The 23618-nt window shown below is 39.1% G+C and overlaps 1 protein-coding gene across 3 annotated transcripts in view; it reads left to right on the top strand.

Annotated features, from left to right (window-relative positions):
• Positions 1–23618, top strand: part of PIK3C2G (phosphatidylinositol-4-phosphate 3-kinase catalytic subunit type 2 gamma) — a 464511-nt gene that overhangs the window by 308124 nt on the left and 132769 nt on the right. The gene's annotated exons all lie outside the window — the stretch shown is intronic.

Below are 23618 nucleotides of genomic sequence, written 5' to 3'. Positions count from 1 at the left end.
TTTAACACCCCACTCAAACCAATGAACAGACCATCAAAACAGAAAATTAATAAGGAAACACAAGTCTTAAATGATACATTAGATGAGATGGGTCTCATTGATAACTTTAGGACATTCCATCCAAATGCAGAAGAATACACCTTCTTCTCCAGTGTACATGGAACATTAACCAGGATAGACCACATCTTGAGTCACAAATCAAACCTCAGTAAATTTAATAAAATTGAAATCGTATCAGGCACCTTCTTTGACCACAATGCTATCAGAATAGATATCAATTACAAGAAAAAAAACTGTAAGAAACACAAATACATGGAGATTAAACAACACATTTCTAAATAAACAACAGGTTACTGAAGAAAACAAAAGGGAAATCAAAAAATTTCAAGAAACAAATGACAATGAAAACATGACAACGCAAAACTATCGGATGCAGCAAAAGCAGTCTTAAGAGGTAAGTTTATAGAAATACAATCTTACCTCAAGAAACAAGAAAAACATTGAATAGACAACCTAACTTTACACTTAGAAAAACTGGAAAATGGAGAACCAAAAAAAAAAAAAAAAACAAAACCAAAATTAGTAGAAGGAAAGAAATCAAAAAGATCTGAGAAGAAATAAATAAAAAAGAAATGAAAGAAACAATAGTAAAGATTAATAAAACTAAAAGCTGGTTCTTTGAGAAGATAAACAAAATTGACAAGCCTTTAGCCAGACTCATCAAGAAAAAAAGAAGAATCAAATCAACAAAATTAGAAATGAAAAAGGAGAGGTTACAACAGACAATGCAGAAATACAAAGGCTTATAAGAGACTATTACAAACAACTATATGGCAATAAAATAGATAACCTGAAAGAAATGGACAGATTCTTAGAAAAGCTCAATTGTCCAAGACTGAACCAGGAAGAAAGAAATTATGAACAAGCCAGTTTCAAGCACTGATATTGAAGCTGTGATCAAAAATCTCCCAAAAAACAAAAGCCCAGGACCAGACAGCTTCACAGCAGAATTCTATGAAACATTTAGAGAAGAGCTAATGCCTATCTTTCTAAAACTCTTTCCAAAAATTGCAGAGGAAGGAACACTTCCAAACTCATTCTGCAAGGCCACCATCACCCTGATACCAAAACCAGACAAAGACAACACAAGAAAAGAAAACTACAGGCCAATATCACTGATGAACATAGATGCAAAAATCCTCAACACAATTTTAGCAAACAGAATTCAGCAACACATCAAAAAGCTCATACACCATGATCAAGCTGGGTTTATTCCAGGAATGCAAGGATTCTTCAATATATGCAATTCAATCAAAATTATATACCGTATTAACATATTGAAAGATAAAAACCAAATGATCATCTCAACAGATGCAGAAAAAGCCTTTGACCAAATTCAGTACCCATTTATGATTAAAACTCTTCAAAAAAATGGGCATAGAAGGAACCTACCTCAACACAGTAAAGGCCATATATCATAAGCCTACAGCAAACATTCTCAATGGTGAAAAACTGAAAGCATTCCCCTTAAGATCAAGAACAAAACAAGGGTGTCCACTTTCACCACTATTATTCAACATGGTTCTGGAAGTCCTAGTTATAGCAATCAGAGAAGAAAAATAAATACAAGGAATCCAGATCACAAAAGAAGTAAAGCTCTTACTGTTTGCAGATAACAAGATACTTTACATAGAAAACCCTAAAGCTAGTACCAGAAAATTACTAGAGCTAACCAGTGAATTTGGCAAAGTTGCAGGATACAAAATCAGTACACAGAAATCACTTGCATTTCTATCAGAAAGAGAAATTAAGGAATCAACCCCATTCACCATTGCAACAAAAATAATTAAATATTTAGGAATAAACTTACCATGGCATCACCGACTTGATCCACACGAGTTTGGGTGAACTCCAGGAGTTGATGATGGACAGGGAGGCCTGGCATGCTGCAATTCATAGGGTCTCAAAGAGTCAGACATGACTGAGTGACTGAACTGAAACTTACCTAATGAGACAAAAGAATGGTACACAGAAAATCATAAGACACTGATAAAAGAAATTAAAGATGACAAAAAGAGATAGAGAGATATTCCATGTTCCTGGGTAGAAAGAATAAATCCTGTGAAAATGACTATACTACTAAACATAATCTACAGATTCAATGCAATCCCTATCAAATTACCAATGGCATTTTACACAGAACTAGAACAAAATTTTACAGTTTATATGGAGACACAAAAGACTCCGAATAGACAAAGCAATCTTGAGAAAGAAGAATGGAGCCAGAGGAATCAACCTTCCTGACTTCAGATTATACTACAAAGCAATGATCATCAGGAAAGTATGGTACTGGCACAAAAACAGAAATATAGACAAATGGAACAAGACAGAAAGCCCAGAAATAAACCCATGCATCTATGGGTACCTTATTTTTGACAAAGGAGGCGAGAATATACAATGGGGCAAAGACAGCCTCTTCAATAAACGGTGATGGGAAAACTGAACAGCTACATGTAAAAGAATGAAATTAGAGCATTACTAACACCATACAAAAAGATAAACCCAAAATTGATTAAGACTGAAATGTAAGACCAAAAACTATAAAACTCTTAGAGGAAAACATAAGCAGAACACTCAATGACATAAATCTAAGATCCTCTATGACCCACCTCCTAGAGTAATGGAAATAAAAACAACAAGCTTTTGCACAGCAAAGGAAGCTATAACCAAGGTAAAAATAAAACCCTCAGAATGGGAGAAAATAATAGCAAATGAAACAACTGACAAAGGATTAATTTCAAAAATATATAAGCAGCTCATACAACTCAATGCCAGAAAAACAAACAACCCAATCAAAAAGTGGGAAAAAGACATAAACAGACATTTCGCCAAAGAAAACATATAGATGGCTAACAAACACATGAAAAGATGCTCAACATTGCTCATTATTAGAGAAATGCAAATCAAAACCACAATGAGGTATCACCTTACACTGGTCAGAATGGCCATCATCAAAAAGTCTACAAACAATAAATGCTGGAGAGGATGTGGAGAAAAGGGAACACTCTTGCACTATTGGTGGGAATGTAAATTGATACAGCCACTATGGAAGACAGTATGGAGATTCCTTAAAAAGCTAGGAATAAAACCACCATATGACTCAGCAATCCCATTCCTAGGCATATACCCTGAGGAAACCAAAATTGAAAAAGATACATGTATCCCATTGTTCATTGCATCACCATTTACAATAGCTAGAGCATGGAAGCAACTTAGATATCCATCGACAGATGAATGCATAAAGAAGTTGTGGAACATATACACAATGGAATATTACTCAGCCATAAAAAGAATACATTTGAGTCAGTTCTAATGAGGTGGATGAACCTAGAACCTGTTAAATACAGTGAAGTGAGTCTAAAAGAGAAAGATAAATATTGTATTCTAATGCACATATACAGAATCTAGAAAAATGGTACTGAAGAATTTATTTACAGGGCATCTGTGGAGAAACAGACATAGAGAATAGACTTAGGGACATGGGGAGAGGGGAGGAGAGGGTGAGATGTATGGAGATAGTAACACGGAAACTTACATTACCATGTGTAAAATAGATAGCCAACAGGAATTTGCTATATGTCTCAGGAAACTCAAACAGGGGTTCTGTATCAACCTAGAGGGGTAAGATGGGGAGGGAGATGGGAGAGAGTTTCAAAAGGGAGGGGTATATGTATACCTGTGGCTGATTCATGTTGAGGTTTGACAGAAAACAACAAAAATCTGTAAAGCAATTATCCTTCAATAAAAAAAAAATTAATTAAAAAGAAAAAAAAATAACTTAAGCAAAAAAAAAAAAAGCCAAAACCAAACCAACCAACTATGAGTTTTTTTCAGAGAAACTTATAGATTGTCAGATGAAAAAAGTGAAGAATTCTTGAGAAAGGAAGAAAAGTTTGTGACAGAGAAAAGGAACAAAATGAAAGCGGGAAGGCGAGAAGGGGAGAGAGACTAAATACTGTAAGGACCCTGCCTTCCTCCACCAGTGAGAACAAAGCGTGTTTAAGACGGAAGACATGGGTGCCGATTCCTCAGGAGATCCAGGGTACAAGGAGCTTGTCAATGAACACATCTCATAGTCCTGAGTCTGAGTCTAGTTTTTAAAGAAAGACTAAATATATCTCCTAAACTTGAGCCAGGTATTAGAACTTTATCTGCTACCCAGATGAAGAAACAGTACCTGCTTCTGTGCTCAGGGAGACGCTGCTGGTGTTAAACTCTTTAGTAAGAGGTAAAAGGTCCATTTCAAGCTTGATACCTACATTTTGATCATGCATATGGTAACTTTAGGAGTGACTGGAATGTTTTCAGAGTTAATTTGAGCTATTCTTGAATTTTGCCTTTAACCTGATTTTTAAACGTAATTGGATCATTGTCGCCCAAGCATCTTAGTATAAATACTCTTTTTTTATATATCCAGACTGATTTCTATTCCAAGAAGACACTGGAATTCCATGTAAAGCATAATTGTGCACTTTACCTTGAACTCAAGCTCATGGGGGCAAAATGTGGGAATTTGGATGAGCTGACCATTTTCTCCCCATTCTCATAAAATCCTGCACATGTGCTAAGTTGCTTCAGTCATGTCTGATGATATGCAACCCCATGGACTGTAGTCCACCAGGCTCCTCTGTCCATGGGGATTCTCTAAGCAAGAATACTGGAGTGAGTTGCCATGCCCTCCTCCAGGGGATCTTCCCACCCCCAGGAATTGAACCCACATCTTTTATGTCTCCTGCATTGGCAGGTGGGTTCTTTACAACAGTGCCACCTGGGAATCCCCATATAATCCCAATCTACTATAAACTCACCCCCAAAATATCATACTTAGGAAAGTAGGACTGATAGTTGGAAGAGGTAGCTGTTTTAATTACCATTTTCAAAGAAGTGAGATGGAGTGTCTGAGCCTGGGAGGAACTCCAGAGTCAGTATCTAAAGTTATTAAGCAATTAAAGTTCAAGGACCTCCCAGCGTCTACAGTGCGTTATAAAAGAGATTGGTGGAGGGAAAACTTTGTTTTACACTTAAGAGATTATTGGTGAGGGTTTCCTTAGTTAATAACTGCTGAGAACTTGGAGATCTCCCAAGACCTTAAATGTTCTTTTTGTGATAGTACATGTACCCTTATGTTATTATTATATTGAACAGATGAGGTTTCTTGTGCTGTCTAATTATACAAGGTGCTCTCCTCTCCAATGGAGATGCCAAATCTGCCTTCTCAATTAACTCATGGATATGAGACAAGAGACTTGTGTTCTTTGTGTTGGACAGCAGAATGTGCTGTCTGAAATGCAGGTTGCTTGTGATATCAGGGAAAGTGTAGGCTGAAACCTTCCCCACTTATTTGTGTGCTAAGATCACCATCCACCATGATGGCAGTCTGGAGCTTTTCAAAATATTTAAAACAATATATTTTAATGTGACAATGATACTTCTTGGGGACAAAAACATTTTTAATTCATGAAATTAGTAACAGTAATTTCAGTTATAGAAATAAAATGGGCCTCATTACTGAGTCCCTCATTTCAGTGCAATGTACAAACATGTGTTCGGCACTCAGTTCAGTTCAGTTCAGTTCAGTTCAGTCACTCAGTCGTGTCCGACTCTTTGCGACCCCATGAAACACAGCACGCCAGGCCTCCCTGTCCATCACCAACTCCCGGAGTTCACTCAAACTCATGTCCATCGAGTCAGTGATGCCATCCAGCCATCTCATTCTCTGCCGTCCCCATCTCCTCCCACCCCCAATCCCTCCCAGCCTCAGACTCTTTTCCAGTGAGTCACTGGAGCCTTTCAAACTTGTATATGTCCTTTTGTATGTATCCACTTACTGGCTTTATCAGTTGCTCAAGTAAATACTAGGTGAACTATCCTATAAAAGGGCTTCCCCGGTAGCTCAGATGGTAAAGAATCCGCCTGCAATGCAAAAGACCCCAGTTCGATCCCTGGGTCAGAAATTCTCCTGCAGAAGGGAATGGCTACCCACCACAGTATTCTTGCCTAGAGAATTCCATGGACAGAGGAGCCTGGTGGGCTACAGTCCAAGGGGCCACAAAGAGTCAGACATGACTGAGTAACTAACACTTTCACACTTTCATCCTATAAAAGGAAATTAAAAGTATGTCCACAGAGTATAGCAGACAAATTCTACCACCATGAATCCATGCTGAGTTCTCTGTCTTTCCAACCCACACTTCATATTCCCTGCCTCCATCATCAATACTGAAACACATAGCTTTCCCCAAATTGCTGTGAAATATCGCTGGGAGTGGTAGAAAGCAGTGCTTCTCAGTGTGGTGCTATGTCATCCAGTAGTAGGGAGCAGATCCTAAAGGAGAGGTTCAAAATTACCCTTTAAAGACTTGTCAGTACTTGATATGTGTTAGCTTAATTAATTCTTACAAAAGTCTTTTAGGAAGTTACTGTTATTTTCTCTAATGTATGAATCAAGAACTAAGATAGAAGTCTTCATCATTATAATTTGTCCAGAGTCCTAGTGATTGGATGGTGTTACCCTTGGGAGGGTGCCATGTAGGAATCTGGTAATTCTGTTTCTCTGTAATTCCAACACACTGTTTCCTCTTCGGTATTGGGAAAGTTGGCTGTTTCTTTAGTTAGTACCAGATGACATAGTTATCCTGCATTTATGGCCATTATGTATATTAAATTCATGTCGGGAGCAACTATGATCAAATGTGTTACAAGATGCTTGTATGGCAAGAGGCATTCAAACACTGGGATCAAGTGTGACAGCAGCAGGGCCACTCTCTTGTCTATGGGCAATATGCTCTTATATAAATGAAAACTCAGGCACAATTGCTCACCTTTTTTTTTTTTTCTTACATTTAAAAAAAAATCTAACAGGGTCATTAATCTAATAGAAATTAAGTGCTCAAGGGATGTGACTCTAATTTTGCAAGCTCAGCAGGGACTGTTTTGGTGAACTTGGTATGGCCAAAGACCACTCTGAACCATTGGGATGACGCCCAGAGGTACTATTAATATTTAGATTGCGTAATTTACATCTGAGGAAGTTGCTTCTGTGAATTATTATGTCCTCAAATAGGCTATGTGCTTGACACTTTAAAATCCAACATCATTCATTTTTCATGTGTGTACCTATTTGTTTAAGGAATAGTTCAATAAGTAGAAAAATGCTCATTTTAAGGAGACTGCACCACAGCCATTTCAGGGCGCAGCCATTGCAGGTGGCATGCTTGGTCCATTTCATTAATACTGTATTTCAGAATGGGGTGGTCTCCACTGCCAGGGCTACTGACACTCAGCAGTTTTGCACTAAGGAAAGCCTCAGCACAACAGGGCAGATGTTCTGGGTTTCCAATGAGCCATACACATGGCCCAGCAATCTTACCATACTTTTCGTTGCAAGATAAACCTCCAGTCTCTCCAACCCGCTGTTTCAGTTCAGTTCAGTAGAGTTCAGTAGCTAAGTCGTGTCTGACTCTCCACGACCCCATGAATCACAGCACGCCAGGCCTCCCTATCCATCACCAACTCCCAGAATTCACTCAACTCATGTCCACAAAGTCGGTGATGCCATCCAGCCATCTCATTCTCTGTTGTCCCCTTTTCCTCCCGCCCCCAACCTTTCCCAGCATCAGAGTCTTTTCCAGTGAGTCAACTCGTCCCATGAGGTGGCCAAAGTATTGCAGTTTCAGCTTTAGCATCAGTCCTTCCAATGAACACCCAGGATCGATCTCCTTTAGAATGGACTGGTTGGATCTCCTTGCAGTCCAAGGGACTCTCAAGAGTATTCTCCAACACCACAGTTCAAAAGCATCAATTCTTCAGCGATCAGCTTTTTTCACAGAACAACTCTCACATCCATACATGACCACGGGAAAAACCATAGCCTTGACTAGATGGACGTTAGTTGGCAAAGTAATGTCTCTGCTTTTTAATATACTATCAAGGTTGGTAATAATTTTCCTTCCAAGGAGTAAACGTCTTAATTTCATGGCTGCAATCAGCATCTGCAGTGATTTTGGAGCCCAAAAAAATAAAGTCTGACACTGTCTCCACTGTTTTTCCATCTATTTCCCATGAAGTGATGGGACCAAATGCCATGATCTTTGTTTTCTGAATGTTGAGCTTCAAGCCAACCTTTTCACTCTCCTCTTTCACTTTCATCAAGAGGCTTTTGAGTTCCTCTTCACTTTCTGCCATATGTGTAGTGTCATCTGCATATCTGAGGTTGTTGATATTTCTCCCAGCAATGTTGATTCCAGCTTGTGCTTCTTCCAGCCCAGCATTCCTCATGATGTACTCTGCATATAAGTTAAATAAGCAAGGTGACAATATACAGCCTTGACGTACTCCTTTTCCTATTTGGAACCAGTCTGTTGTTCCATGTCCAGTTCTAACTGTTGCTTCCTGACCTGCATACAGGTTTCTCAAGAGGCAGGTGGTCTGGTATTCCCATCTCTTTCAGAATTTTCCACACTTTATTGTGATCCACACAGTCAAAGGCTTTGGCATAGTCAATGAAGCAGAAATAGATGTTTTTCTGGAACTCTCTCCCTTTCTCCATGATCCAACGGATGTTGGCAATTTGATCTCTGGTGCCTCTGCCTTTTCTAAAACCTGCTTGAACATCTGGGAGTTCACAGTTCACATATTGCTGAAGCCTGGCTTGGAGAATTTTGAGCATGACTTTACTAGCGTGTGACATGAGTGCAATTGTGTGGTAGTTTGAGCATTCTTTGGCATTGCCTTTCTTTGGGATTGGAATGAAGACTGACCTTTTCCAGTCCTGTGGCCACTGCTGAGTTTTCCAAATTTGCTGGCATATTGAGTGCAGCACTTTCACAGCATCATCTTTCAAGATTTGAAATAGTTCAACTGGAATTCCATCACCTCCACTAGCTTTGTTTGTAGTGATGCTTTCTAAGGCCCACTTGACTTCACATTCCAAGATGTCTGGCTCTAGGTCAGTGATCACGTTATCGTGACTATCTTGGTCGTGAAGATCTTTTCTGTACAATTCTTCTGTGTATTTTTGCCACCTCTTCTCAATATCTTCTGCTTCTGTTAGGTCCATACCATTTCTGTCCTTATCGAGCCCATCTTTGCATGAAATGTTCCCTTGGAATCTCTAATTTTCTTGAAGAGATCTCTTGTTTTTCCTATTCTGTTGTTTTCCTCTATTTCTTTGCATTGATCACTGAGGAAGGCTTTCTTATCTCTCCTTACTATTCTTTGGAACTCTGCATTCAGACGCTTATATCTTTCCTTTTCTCCTTTGCTTTTCGCTTCTCTTCTTTTCACAGCTATTTGTAAGGCCTCCTCAGACAGCCATTTTGCTTTTTTGCATTTCTTTTCCATGGGTTGGTCATGGTCCCTCTCTCCTGTACAATGTCATGAACCTTCGTCCAGAGTTCATCAGGCACTCTATCTATCAGATCAGGTCCCTTAAATCTATTCCTCACTTCCACTCTATACTTATAAGGGATTTGATTTAGGTCATATCTGAATGGTCTACTGGTTTTCCCTACTTTCTTCAATTTAAGTTTGAATTTGGCAATAAGGAGTTCATGATCTGAGCCACAGTCAGCTCCTGGTCTTCTTTTCGCTAACTGTATACAGCTTCTCCATCTTTGGCTGCAAAGAATATAATCAATCTGATTTCGGTGTTGACCATCTGGTGATGTCCATGTGTAGAGTCTTCTCTTGTGTTGTTGGAAGACGGTGTTTGCTATGACCAGTGCATTCTCTTGGCAAAACTCTATTAGCCTTTGCCCTGCTTCATTCCGTGCTCCAAGGCCAAATTTGCCTGTTACTCCAGGTGTTTCTTGACTTCCTACTTTTGCATTCCAGTCCCCTAACCCACTGTTTACTACTCCTTATTTTACACAAACAACCACACCTCCTATTTTATTGTGGAAAAAAAAAAAGAAAAAAGGGAAACAGAACAGAGCTTGCTTTTGTACTCAATACAAAACTCAGAAACTTATATCTGCATCACAACTTCTTTCTTGCTGTGATAACAGACAATTTGTTTTTCCTTTCCAAAGCCAGTCCGTCCATCTATGCTTTGGAGTCATCACCTTCTCACCTTCTATATACATTATACTGGACCGAATGCCCGATGATCTGAGATGGAGCTGATGTAATAGCATAAATAAAGTTCACAACAAATGTAATGCACTTGAATTTCATGAAAGAGGTATCTAAACTCCTGATTTACATTTCTTACCTCGGATTCCCCACTTCAACCTGTTTTTATTCTTCATTACTGTGCTAAACCCAACATTATTTGGTCTTCCCAGGTGATGCTAGTGGTTAAGAACCCTCCTGCCAATGTAGGAGACATATGAGACACAGGTTCCAACCTTGGGTCGGGAAGATCCCCTGGAGAAGGAAATGGCAACCCACTCCAGTATTCTTGCCTGGAGAATTCCATGGACAGAGAAGCCTGGTCGGCTACAGTCCACAGGGTTGCAAAGAGTCAGACACAACTAAAGTGACTTAGCACGCACAACATTATGTATTCCTCATTTTACCTAATTTACCTGCAGATTTCAGCAGCATTAACTATTCCATCTTCAGAATACTGATGATCTTTGCTTCCCTTCTAGTTTTCTCCCCCAGGCAGTGTCCATGCAGGGTGATTTCCTTTCCCCAAGCCACTAGATGTCAGATTCCTGGAGATTTATCTTAGCCCTTTTCTTTCTCTTCTCACTGTCCTGTCTCCAGCACACTGCTATCAGCTACATCTAAGACCTCTATCAATATTTATATCCAGATGACTCACACAAAGTTTAATTGAACATTTTGAGATATTTGCAGATTCACATGTAGTTTTAACACATAATGCAAAGAGATCCCATGTGCCCTTTACCAGTTTCCCTCACTGATAGCATCTTATGAAATTACAATATCATGACCAGCTTCTTAATATTGATACCATCCAGATACAGAAGAGTTTAATCATCCCCAGAGGCTCCATGTTGCCCCACTTCCCTCTCACCCCCTATCTCTCTCCATCCTTAGCCCCTGGCAACTACTAATTTGTTCTCCATTTTGATAATTTTGTCATTTCTAAGAGTATTATATAAATGAAGTCACACAATAATGTAACTTTGGGGACTGGCCTTTTTCACATAGCATAATTTACTGGAGAGTCATCCAAACTGTTGTGTGTATCAGTACTTTGTTCCTTTTATTGACAAATAATATTCCATGGTGTAGATATACCATCAGTCAGTCAGTCAGTCAGTTCAGTCGCTCAGGCGTGTCCGACTCTTTGCAACCCCATGAATCACAGCATTGTTCAATTATTTACCCATTGAGGAACATTTGTGTTATTTCCAGTTTCTAGCTATTACAAGGAAAGCTGCTTTATACATTCACATGCAGATTTCTATGTGAATATGTTTTCATTTCTCTGAGACAAAAGCCCGTAAGTATAATTTCTGGATTGTATGAAAGTTCATGTTGTTGCTAACAAACTGCCAAGTGGTTTTCCAGAGTGACTGTACTACTTACATTTTCACCATCAATGTGTGAGTTATCCATTTTCTCCATGTTCTTACCAGCATTTGGCGTTGTCATTAACTATGCATTTTAGTCATTCTTATGGGCATGTCATTGTGGCTTTAATTTGCTTTTCCCTAATAACTAATGGGGATTCTCAGGTGACTCGGTGGTAAAGAATCCACCTGCCAATGCAGGAGACACAGGTTCAATCCCTGGGTCAGGAAGATCCCCTGGAGGAGGGCATGGCAACCCACTCCTGTATTCTTGCCTGGAGATTCCCATGGACAAAGGAGCCTGGCAGCTGTAGTCCATAGGGTCACAAAGATTCAGACACTACTGAGCACACACATGACTGAGTACCCACACATACACACACAATAACTAATGATGTCAACCATTCTTTATATGCTTATTTATTGCATATTTTCTTCCATGAAACATTTCATGTCTTTTTCCCATTTTCTAATTATATTGTTTATCTTTTTACGGTTAAAATTTGAGAGTTCTTTACATATTCTAGACACTGCTCCTCTGCTGGCTCTGGAATTTGCAAATCTTATCTCTCAGTGTGTAACTTTTCTTTTCATCCTCTTAAAAACTTTTTGCATAGCCCCCAAATTTTCTATTGTGTTCTAGTCCAAGAAATTTTGGTTTTACATTTTGTATTTAAGTCTGTAATCCATTTAAGTTAATTTCTATATTAGGTATGAGATTTAGATCAAAGTTTATATTTTTGCCTATGGATGTCTGATTGTTACAGTGTCATCTGGTCAAAAGACTGAAACCATTTTGCATTAAATTGTCTTTGCCCCTTTTTCAAAAATCAGTTGGAAGTATTTATTTGAGCCTATTGTTGTTTAGTTACTCAGTTGTATTCAACTCTTTGTGATGCCATGGATTGCAGCATGCCAGGCTTCCCTGTCCTTCACTGTCTCTTAGAGTTTGCTCAAACTCACATCCATCAAGTCAATGATGCCATTCAACCATCTCATCCTCTGTCGCCCTCTCCTCATCCTGCTCTCAGCCTTTCCCAGTATCAGGGTCTTTTCCAGTGAGTCAGCTCTTTGAGTCAGGTGGCCAAAGTATCGGAGCTTCAGCTTCAGCATCAGTCCTTCCAATGAATTTTCAGGGTTGATTTCCTTTAGGATTGACTCTTTGATCTCCTTGCTGTCCAAGGGATTCTCAAAGGTCTTCTCAAGCACCACAATTCAAAAGCATCAACTCTTCAGTGCTCAGTCTTCTTTATGGTCCAACTCTAACATCTGTACATGACTGGAAAAAACATAACCTTGGCTATACAAATGAGTATTTCTGCGTTATTCATCCTTTTCTACTGTCCTATGTATCTCTTCCTCCACCAATACCTAGCTCCTTACTCACCTGTCTCTGATACCCCCTGGAGAGGGAACTGAGGTACCTCAATACAGCCTTGTGAGCATGGAAATTTAAGCTCCCCACTATTCATCTATTCTAGTGTGGTAGGGGAGTATAGTCACAGTCTTTTCTGTGATATTTGGCTGGAGTGATTATTGTTTAAACATTTTCTGTCTTGTCAAGCTACCCTTTCCTGGTCTTTTAGCTAGAGAGAGCAGGCCTTCTTTTGGTCATGTTTTTGCCTACATCCACTGGCATTTCCATATTGCTGGCTTCTTGAGGTCTATGTCTGGAATATGTGAGGCAGAAATATATGTTGTTCCTTGAAGTCTGATGCCCCTATTAAGTCTCTCCTCTCTCTACACCTTTTAAGGGTCTTCTTATATTTGCTTTATATATAATTTCCAAGGGGTTTTGTGGACTTAGTGGGAGGAATAAGGGAAAATATACCTATTCAGTCTTCCCAAAAGTCAAAAAATTTTACTTCCAGTTTATATCCTTTCTTTGTGGTCCAGAAGTAAGTATTGCAATACCTCATTATCCTCTATTCTTATAATTTTCAAGGTAACTTGCTCAAAACCGAGCCCACTCTGAATGTTGCACTGTCACCTTCCTGATACACAAGCCAAAAATATAAAGTTCTTCTTAGCTCTTCTTTTCGCTTCCATTTTAACCATCATGAAGTCCTCTTGCTTCTTTTCTTCAAAGTAGTTTTTAATTCTTTCCACTTCACTGTATCTAGGTATCTCCCTGGTGGCTGAGATGGTAAAGAATCTTCCTGCAATGCCAGAGATCTGCATTCAACCCCTGGGTCAGGAAGATCCCCTGGAGAAGGGAGTGGCAACCCACTCCAGTATTCTTGCCTGGAGAATTCCATGGGCAGAGGAGACTGGCGGGCTACAGTTCACGGAGTTGCAAAGAGTTGGACAAGACTAGGTGCACGCATGCACACACACACACACACACACACACACACACACACTTCTCTGTATCTGCATGCCACAATTCTAATCTAAACAACTGTCACCTCTAATCAAAACCTTCTGCAAACACCTCTTACCTGATCTGCCCACATACACCCTCCCTGTTTTATGTTCTTTTCCATATTACAGCTGGAAAGATCTTTTCAAAAACTCTTGTTATTATTCAGTAAATTTTCATTGTTTTTAGGGTATTGGTTGTTAAAATCTTTAACCTCCACCTACCTATTAGCCTTCCATATATCTAGTATAGATGCCTATTAAATATTTGTTGATAAATACCTATAGTATGATAACATTTTAGATGCATGCCTCTCTAGCTAGATTGAAGTCACCTAAGGAGCAGAGTGTGCAGGCATGCTGCCACTAAGTTGTGTCCGACTCTTTGAGACCCCATGAAACAGGCTCCTTTGTCTATGGAATTCTCCAGGCAGGAATACTGCAGCAGGTTGCCATTTCCTTCTCCAGAGGTTCTTCCCAGCCCAGGGATTGAACCTGCATCTCCTGCATTGGCAGGTGGATTCTTTACCACTGAGCCACCTGGGAGCCCACGGTGACATTAGACACATTTCCTAAATCTCTGTGTACCCTCAGTGCAGTAAGAATCTGTATATAGTTAATGATGATGACCTTGGTATTCTAATGACCTGATACAAGGAGCTTATATCTATAGTACAGTTAAAAGGGAAGCTTATGCATAAATAATAATAAAAAGCAAATTATTAATTGTCCTGCTGTTTCCCATACCAAGAGAATTTGTCTCAGTAATTTGTATTTATTTATAAAAGAAATATCCTTAAATTCCCCAAGTACATATACATTTTTAATCTACTACATACTTCCTACCTATATTGAAAATTTATACAAAATACTCCCAGCATTTTTACAGAATAATAATTTCAGGGAAAGACTGATCATAAGTTAATAAAAAAGATTAAATTTGACAACAGAATGACAGAATCATAACAATAAATTTGTTCACACCATCTTCCCACATAAACGTTAAATCATCTAAGCTCTTCATTGTGTGAGCTTGTATTTATTTACTGTTGCATTCATTGTTACATACAATGTAACAATGAATGCAACAAAATATTGTTTGAGATATTAACAAATATAAAGGGAAAATACAATACTTCATGTCCCCTTGAAAATCATATAGATCATTGAGGGAAATTCATGAGATTACTAGAGACTATAAAAAATAAAATATATTAGCTGTAGGACTAAGCAAAAGGATAAGGCAGAGTAAGGAGAAATCAACAAAGGAAAGGTTAATTAGAGAAAACTTATTCAAAAAACTTTTGATCCTGGTCTCTTAGTATAGGGATATTAAGAGAGAAAGAAAAACATATCCAGAAATGGCAAACTATACAAGTAAAAGGTACAGAAGCACAAATAGTTAGGGCTTAGGTAGGTAAAACCACTTATCTGGAAAAGAAAAAAAAAAAAAAGGATAGTCACAATAAGGAGTTTCAGGTTTATTTGTACAGCTATAAGTGAGAGATTTCCAATATATGATTCAGAATGCAGTACAGTATAGTCTCTAAGAGATCAAATAGTTTCCAATCTTCCCTCTTGCCACAACCAATTTATATCTCAGACTTGTAAGTATTGCTTTAACTTCAGACACAGGCTCCAATACATTAATTCTGCAACCTGGGATTGTGGTCACATTTGCGTAGACTGATAAATCACATTCCAGCTACAATACCTATAATGTTTTTCTGTATCATATGTGAGGCTTCCTTCTGTTTATAGAAAAACATTAGTCAAATTCTAATTATTTTTAAAAATTTATCAGAAGTGAGCTGTGCAAATCATATGGAAAAGATGCCACAGTTTAGACTATCATAATATTTAAACATAGCTAAAATTCATTTCAGTTCAGTTCAGTCGCCCAGTCGTGTCCAGCTCTTTACGACCCCTTGAACCTCAGCATGCCAGACCTCCCTGTCCATCACCAACTCCTGGAGTCCACCCAAACCCATGTCCATTGAGTCAGTGATGCCATTCCAACCGTCTCATCCTCAGACATCCCCTTTTCCTCCTGCCCTCAATCTTTCCCAGCATCAGGGCCTTTTCAAATGAGTCAGCTCTTCACATCAGATGGCCAAAGTACTGGAGTTTCAGCTTCAACAGCAGTCCTACCAATGAACACCCAGGACTTATCTCCTTTAGGATGGACTGCTTGGATCTCCTTGCAGTCCAAAGGACTCTCAAGAGTCTTTTCCAACACCACAGTTCAAAAGCATCAATTCTTCAGTGCTCAGCTTTCTTTATAGTCCAACTCTCACATCCATACATGACTACTGGAAAAACCATAGCCTTGACTAGATGGACCTTTGTTGACAGAGTAACGTCTCTGATTTTTAATATGCTGTCTAGGTTGGTCATAACTGTTCTTCCAAGGAGCAAGCATCTTTTAATTTCATGGCTGCAGTCACCATCTGCAGTGAATTTGGAGCCCAAAAAGAAAAAATCTGTCACTGTTTTCATGGTTTCCTCATCCATTTGCCATGAAGTGATGGGACCAGATGCCATGATCTTAGTAGTTTTCAACATGTTGAATATTGAGCCAACTTTTTCACTCTCCTCTTTCATTTTCATCAAGAGGCTTTTTAGTTCTTCACTTTCTGCCATAAGGGTGGTGTCATCTGCATATCTGAGGTTATTGATATTTTTCCCAGCAATCTTGATTCCAGCTTTTGCTTCATCCAGCCCAGCGTTTCTCATGATGTACTCTGCATATACATTAAATAAACAGGGTAACAGTATATAACCTTGACGTACTCTTTTCCCGATTTGGAAACAATCTGTTGTTCCATGTCCAGTTCTAACTGATGCTTCATGACTTGCATACAGATTTCTCAGGAGGCAGGTCAGGTGGTCTGGTATTCCCATCTCCAAGAATTTTCCACAGTTTGTTGTGATCCACACAATCAAAGGCTTTGGTGTAGTCAGTAAAACAGAAGTAGATGTTTTTCTGGAACTCTCTTGCTTTTTCCATGATCCAGAGAATGTTGGCAATTTGATCTCTGGTTCCTCTGCCTTTTCTAAAACCAGCTTGAACATCTGGAACTTCACAGTTCACATATCGCTGAAGCCTGGCTTGGAGAATTTTGAGCATTACTTTGCTACTGCGTGAGATGAGTGCAACTGTGTGGTAATTTGAGTATTCTTTGGCCATCACCTCCACTAGCTTTGCTCATAGTGATGTTTCCCAAGGCCCACTTGACTTCGCATTCCATGAAGTCTGGCTCTAGGTGAGTGATCAAACCATCATGGTTACCTGGTTCTTAAAGATCTTCTTTGTATAGCTCTTCTGTGTATTCTTGCCACGTCTTCTTAATATATTCTGCTTCTGTCAAGTCTATACCATTTCTGTCCTTTATTGAGCCTATCTTTGCATGAAATATTCCCTTGGTATCTCTAATATTCTTGAAGAGATCTCTAGTCTTTCCCATTCTATTATGTTCCTCTATTTCTTGCATTGATCACTGAGGTAAGCTTTCTTATCTCTCCTTGCTATTCTTTGGAACTCTTCATTCAAATATGTATATCTTTCCTTTTCTCCTTTACCTTTCACCTCTTTTCTTTTCTCAGCTATTTGTAAGGCCTCCTTGGACAACCATTTTACCCTTTTGCATTTCTTTTTCTTGGGCATGGTCTTGATCACTACTTCCTATACAATGTCATGAACCTCCATCCATAGTTCTTCAGGCACTCTATCAGATCTAATCCCTTAAATCGGTTTGTCACTACCACTGTATAAACATAAACAATTTGATTTAGGTCATACCTGAATGGTCTAGTGGTTTTCCATACTTTCTTCAATTTAAGTCTGAATTTGGCAATAAGGAGTTCATGATCTGAGCCACAGTCAGCTCCTGGTCTTGTTTTTGCTGAATGTATGGAGCTTCTCCATCTTTGGCTGCAAATAATATAATCTATCTGATTTCAGTATTGACCATCTGGTGAGGTCCATATGTAGAGTCCTCCCTTGTATTGTTGGAAGAGGGTGTTTGCTATGACCAGTGCATTCTCTTACAAAACTCTATTAGCCTTTGCCCTATTTCATTCTGTACTCCAAGGCCAAATTTGCCTGTTACTCCAGGTGTTTCTTGACTTCCTACTTTTGCATTCCAGTTCCCTATAATGAGAAGGACATCTTTTTTGGGTGTTAGTTCTAAAAGGTCTTGTAGGTCTTCATAGAACCATTCAATTTCAGCTTCTTCAGCATTACTAGTCAGGGCATAGACTTGGATTTTCATGATATTGAATGGTTTGCCTTGGATATGAACAGAGATCATTCTGTTGTTTCTGAGGTCGTATCCAAGTACTGCATTTTGGACTCTTTTGTTGACTATGATGGCTACTCCATTTCTTCTAAGGGATTCCTGCCCACCATAGTAGATATAATGGTCATCTGAGTTAAATTCACCCATTCCAGTCCATCTTAGTTCGCTGATTGCTAGAATGTTGAGGTTCACGCTTGTCATCTCCTGTTTGACCACTTCCAATTTGCCTTGATTCATGGACCTAACATTCCAGGTTCCTATGCAATATTGCTTTTTACAGCATCGGACCTTGCTTCCATCACCAGTTCCATCCACAATTGGGTGTTGTTTTTGCTTTGGCTCTATCCCTTCATTCTTTCTGAAGTTATTTCTCCGCTGATCTCCAGTAGCATATTGGGCACCTACCAACTTGGGGAGTTCATCTTTCAGTTCACTTTCAGTTCTTTCTTTTAGTTTATATATTTTCTCTAATTTGTATATGTTTCTTTTACATATTTGAAATATGTTATCACATGAAGTTAAGCATAACTAAAAAATTTTCCAAGAGAAATCAGTTTGATCAGACATATTTTTCTCTATCAGTGAGAAAAGCATATCTATCACACTAAAAAAGAAAATTTCAGGAAGCTGTAAAGTTTGAGACTCTTTCAAAATTATTTCAAAAACTTCACTCAGTATAGTCAATATACTATAGAGAGTAAGAAAAAGAATTAGAAGACTTTTATATATATAATGAAATTTTTTTCTGATTATAGAAGTCTAAGATTTTGCTAAAACTCACTAAAATGTTACCTTTAGTGATGACTCCATGGTTGAATGATTTATAAAAAATGCTACCAAATTCAAAAGTCCACTAAAGGGCTTATGTAGCCAAAGAGATCACATGGAGAAGCTGGAAGTAAATTAAACATTTAAGGATAGATGGGTTCTCACACATGGAATTTTTGAAGAGAAAGAGAGATTTAGGTTCAGCTCCAAGAGACTAAGAACAGTATTTAAAATTATTGAGTGTTTACTATATGCCAAGCTATGTTTTAAGTACTTTTACTCATTTAATCCTCTCAACTATCCAAGGAGTCAAGTGCTCTTATTTCCATTTTACAGAGGAAAAGATTGAGACACTCAAGAGGCCAAGTGACTTGTTCAGTGTTGCAGAACTAGTAAGTGATTGAATATGACTGGAAGCCTAGCTGGCAAGGCTACAGTCTGTGCCCTCTGAATGAACCTCTTATAGCCATTCACAGATGTGTAGCTCTCTCTGTGTCCGGCCTTTGTGTATATGTTCTCAGCAATTCTAAGAGCTAGGTATTGTTGTTCAGTCGCCAAGTCACGTCCGATTTTTCACGACCCCATACTAACAGTGTCTGGTCATATTTCCTCCTTTCTGACAAATATTTTTATTACGCCTAGTAGAAAATGAAATATAGCTACCTCTTTTTCCCTTACTAAGCATATCACAATGAATTGGTAACATCTGTTTTTTTCACAGATTACCTTCTGAAAGAATTTGTCATGCATATCTTAGCTTTTTTTTTTTTCTGAACTATAGTTGACTTACAATACCATCATTCATTTCAGCTGTAGAACATAGTGATTCAATATTTTTGTGCATTACAAAATGATCAACACAATAAGTCCAGTTACCATCTGTCCATACAAAGTTATTACAGTATTACTTTTACTATATTCCCTATGCTCTACATTATGTCCCTATGCTGTGCATTATGTCCCTATAACTTATTTATTTTATAACAGGAAGTTTCTAACTCTTAGTCTCCTCCACCTATTTCACTAATTCCTCCATCTCCCTCCACTTTGGCAACCCCAGTTTGTTCTCTGATTCCATGAGCCTGTTTATGTTTTGTTGTGTTTGTTTTTTAGAATCTACATGTGAATGAAATCATATAGTGTGTGTCTTTCTCTGACTCATTTCATTTACGATGATGCCTTCTAGATACATCCATGTTGTTGATAATGGCAAAATTTCATTCTTTTTTATGGCTGAATAACATTTCATTATATATATATCGTAAAAATATATATATACATATATACATATACGTCACATCTTCTTTATCCATTTCTATATTGATGGACACTTATGTTGCTTCCATATCTTGGCTGTTGTAAATAATGTTCTTCAATTTGTTGAAAGTGAAAGAAAGTGTTAGTCACTCAGTCTTCCCAAAGACTGTAGCCCACCAGGCTCCTCTGTCCATGGAATTTTCCAGGCAAGAATACTGGAGTGGGTTGTCATTCCCGAGGGATTCCCTGGTGGCTCAGACAGTAAAGCGTCTGCCCACAACGTGGGAAACGCAGGTTCGATCCCTAAGTTGGGAAGATCCCCTGGAGAAGGAAATAGCAACCCACTCCAGTAATCTTGCCTAGAAAATTCCATGGATGGAGGAGCCTAGTGGGCTACAGTCCATGGGGTCGCAGGGTCGGACACGACTAAGCAACTTCACTTCCTTCTCCATTGTATCTTCCCAACTCAGGAATCGACCCAGAGTCTCTCTGATTACAGGCAGATTCTTTACCATCTGAACCATCAGGGAAGACCATTAAAAAAAGGAAAAAGAAAAAGTACCATGAGGTTAAAAACATGATCTTTTAGTAAAAAATATATTTTCTGTAAAATCACATTCCCTACCAGTAACGCTGAAGAAGCTGAAGTTGAACTGTTCTATGAAGACCTACAAGACCTTTTAGAAATAACACCCAAAAAAGATGTCCTTTTCATTATAGGGGACTGGAATGCAAAAGTAGGAAGTCAAGAAACACCTGGAGTAACAGGCAAATTTGGCCTTGGAGCACGGAATGAAGCAGGGCAAGGGTAATAGAGTTTTGTCAAGAGAACGCACTGGTCATAGCAAACACCCTCTTCCAAAAACACAAGAGAAGACTCTCCACATGGGCATCACCAGATGGTCAACACCGAAATCAGATTGATTATATTCTTTGCAGCCAAAGATGGAGAAGCTGTATACAGTTAGCAAAAACAAGACCAGGAGCAGACTGTGGCTCAGATCATGAACTCCTTATTGCCAAATTCAAACTTAAATTGAAGAAAGTAGGGAAAACCAGTAGACCATTCAGATATGACCTAATTCAAATCCCTTATGATTATACAGTGGAAGTGAGGAATAGATTTAAGGGACTAGATCTGATAGATAGAGTGCCTGATGAACTCTGGACGGAGGCTCGTGACATTGTACAAGAGACAGGGACCAAGACCATCCCCATGGAAAAGAAATGCAAAAAAGCAAAATGGCTGTCTGAGGAGGCCTTACAAATAGCTGTGAAAAGAAGAGAGGCGAAAGGCAAAGGAGAAAAGGAAAGATATAAGCATCTGAATGCAGAGTTCCAAAGAATAGTAAGGAGAGATAAGAAAGCCTTCCTCAGTGATCAATGCAAAGAAATAGAGGAAAACAACAGAATAGGAAAAACAAGAGATCTCTTCAAGAAAATCAGAGATTCCAAGGGAACATTTCATGCAAAGATGGGCTCGATACAGGACAGAAATGGTGGGGACCTAACAGAAGCAGAAGATATTAAGAAGAGGTGGCAAAAATACACAGAAGAACTGTACAAAAAAGATCTTCATGACCAAGATAGTAACGATAACGTGATCACTGACCTAGAGCCAGACATCTTGGAATGTGAAGTCAGGGGGGCCTTAGAAAGCATCACTACGAACAAAGCTAGTGGTGGTGATGGAATTCCAGTTGAGCTATTTCAAATCTTGAAAGATGATGCTGTGAAAGTGCTGCACTCAATATGCCAGCAAATTTGGAAAACTCAGCAGTGGCCACAAGACTGGAAAAGGTCAGTCTTCATTCCAATCCCAAAAAAAGGCAATGCCAAAGAATGCTCAAACTACCGCACAATTGCACTCATGTCACACGCTAGTAAAGTCATGCTCAAAATTCTCCAAGCCAGGCTTCAGCAATATGTGAACTGTGAACTCCCAGATATTCAAGCAGGTTTTAGAAAAGGCAGAGGCACCAGAGATCAAATTGCCAACATCCGCTGGATCATGGAGAAAGCGAGAGAGTTCCAGAAAAACATCTATTTCTGCTTCATTGACTATGCCAAAGCTTTTGACTGTGTGGATCACAATAAACTGTGGAAAATTCTAAAAGAGATGGGAATACCAGACCACCTGACCTGCCTCTTGAGAAACCTGTATGCAGGTCAGGAAGTAACAGTCAGACCTGTACATGGAACAACCGACTGGTTCCAAATAGGAAAAGGAGTACGTCAAGGCTGTATATTGTCACCTTGCTTATTTAACTTATATGCAGAGTACATCATGAGGAATGCTGGGCTGGAAGAAGCACAGGCTGGAATCAAGATTGCTGGGAGAAATATAAATAATCTCAGGTATGCAGATAACACCACCCTTATGGCAGAAAGTGAAGAGGAACTCAAAAGCCTCTTGATGAAAGTGAAAGAGGAAAGTGAAAAGGTTGGCTTGAAGCTCAACTTTCAGAAAACAAAGATCATGGCATCTGGTCCCATCACTTCATGGGAAATAGATGGAAAAACAGTGGAAACAGTGTCAGACTTTATTTTTTTGGGTTCCAAAATCACTGCAGATGCTGATTGCAGCCAGGGAATTAAAAGACGCTTACTCCTTGGAAGGAAAGAAGCAGAGACATTACTTTGCCAACCAAGGTCTGTCTAGTCAAGGCTATGGTTTTTCCAGTGGTCATGTATGGATGTGAGAGTTGGACTGTGAAGAAAGCTGATCGCCAAAGAATTGATGCTTTTGAACTGTGGTGTTGGAGAAGATTCTTGAGAGTCCCTTGTACCGCAAGGAGATCCAAACAGTCCATTCTAAAGGAGATCGATCCTGGGTGTTCATTGGAAGGACTGATGCTAAAGCTGAAACTGCAATACTTTGGCCACCTCATGCGGCAAGTTGACTCACTGGAAAAGACTCTGATGCTAGGAAAGGTTAGGGGCGGGAGGAGAAGGGGACGACAGAGAATGAGATGGCTGGATGGCATCACCGACTCTGTGGACATGAGTTTGAGTGAACTCCGGGAGTTGGTTTTGGACAGGGAGGCCTGGCGTGCTGTGATTCATGGGGTCGCAGAGAGTCGGACACAACTGAACGACTGAACTGAACTGAACTGATATTGACTTTAATGGATAATAGTCACATCAAAAATAACTTGAAATTACTATTTGATATAGTATAGGTCAACTTTGTATTTCCTTCTCTGTTACAGCTCAGTTACATTATTCAAAGCCTATAATTAGCAAGTTTCTCTAACCATGCTACAGTGAAGGAGGTTCATCCATTAGAGTGGAGGGAAAAATAACAAAAAATTTCAAATGGAAAGAAGTTGTTATAACTGGCGAATTTGACTCTTCCAACCATTTCTCTTCCTGCTTATGG

Source organism: Moschus berezovskii, chromosome 6, assembly GCF_049115385.1.
Source record: "Moschus berezovskii isolate FMDL1 chromosome 6, NW_MosBer_1.0, whole genome shotgun sequence".
NCBI classification, from domain to species: domain Eukaryota; kingdom Metazoa; phylum Chordata; class Mammalia; order Artiodactyla; family Moschidae; genus Moschus; species Moschus berezovskii.
This window is presented reverse-complemented; position numbering and strand designations above follow the sequence as displayed.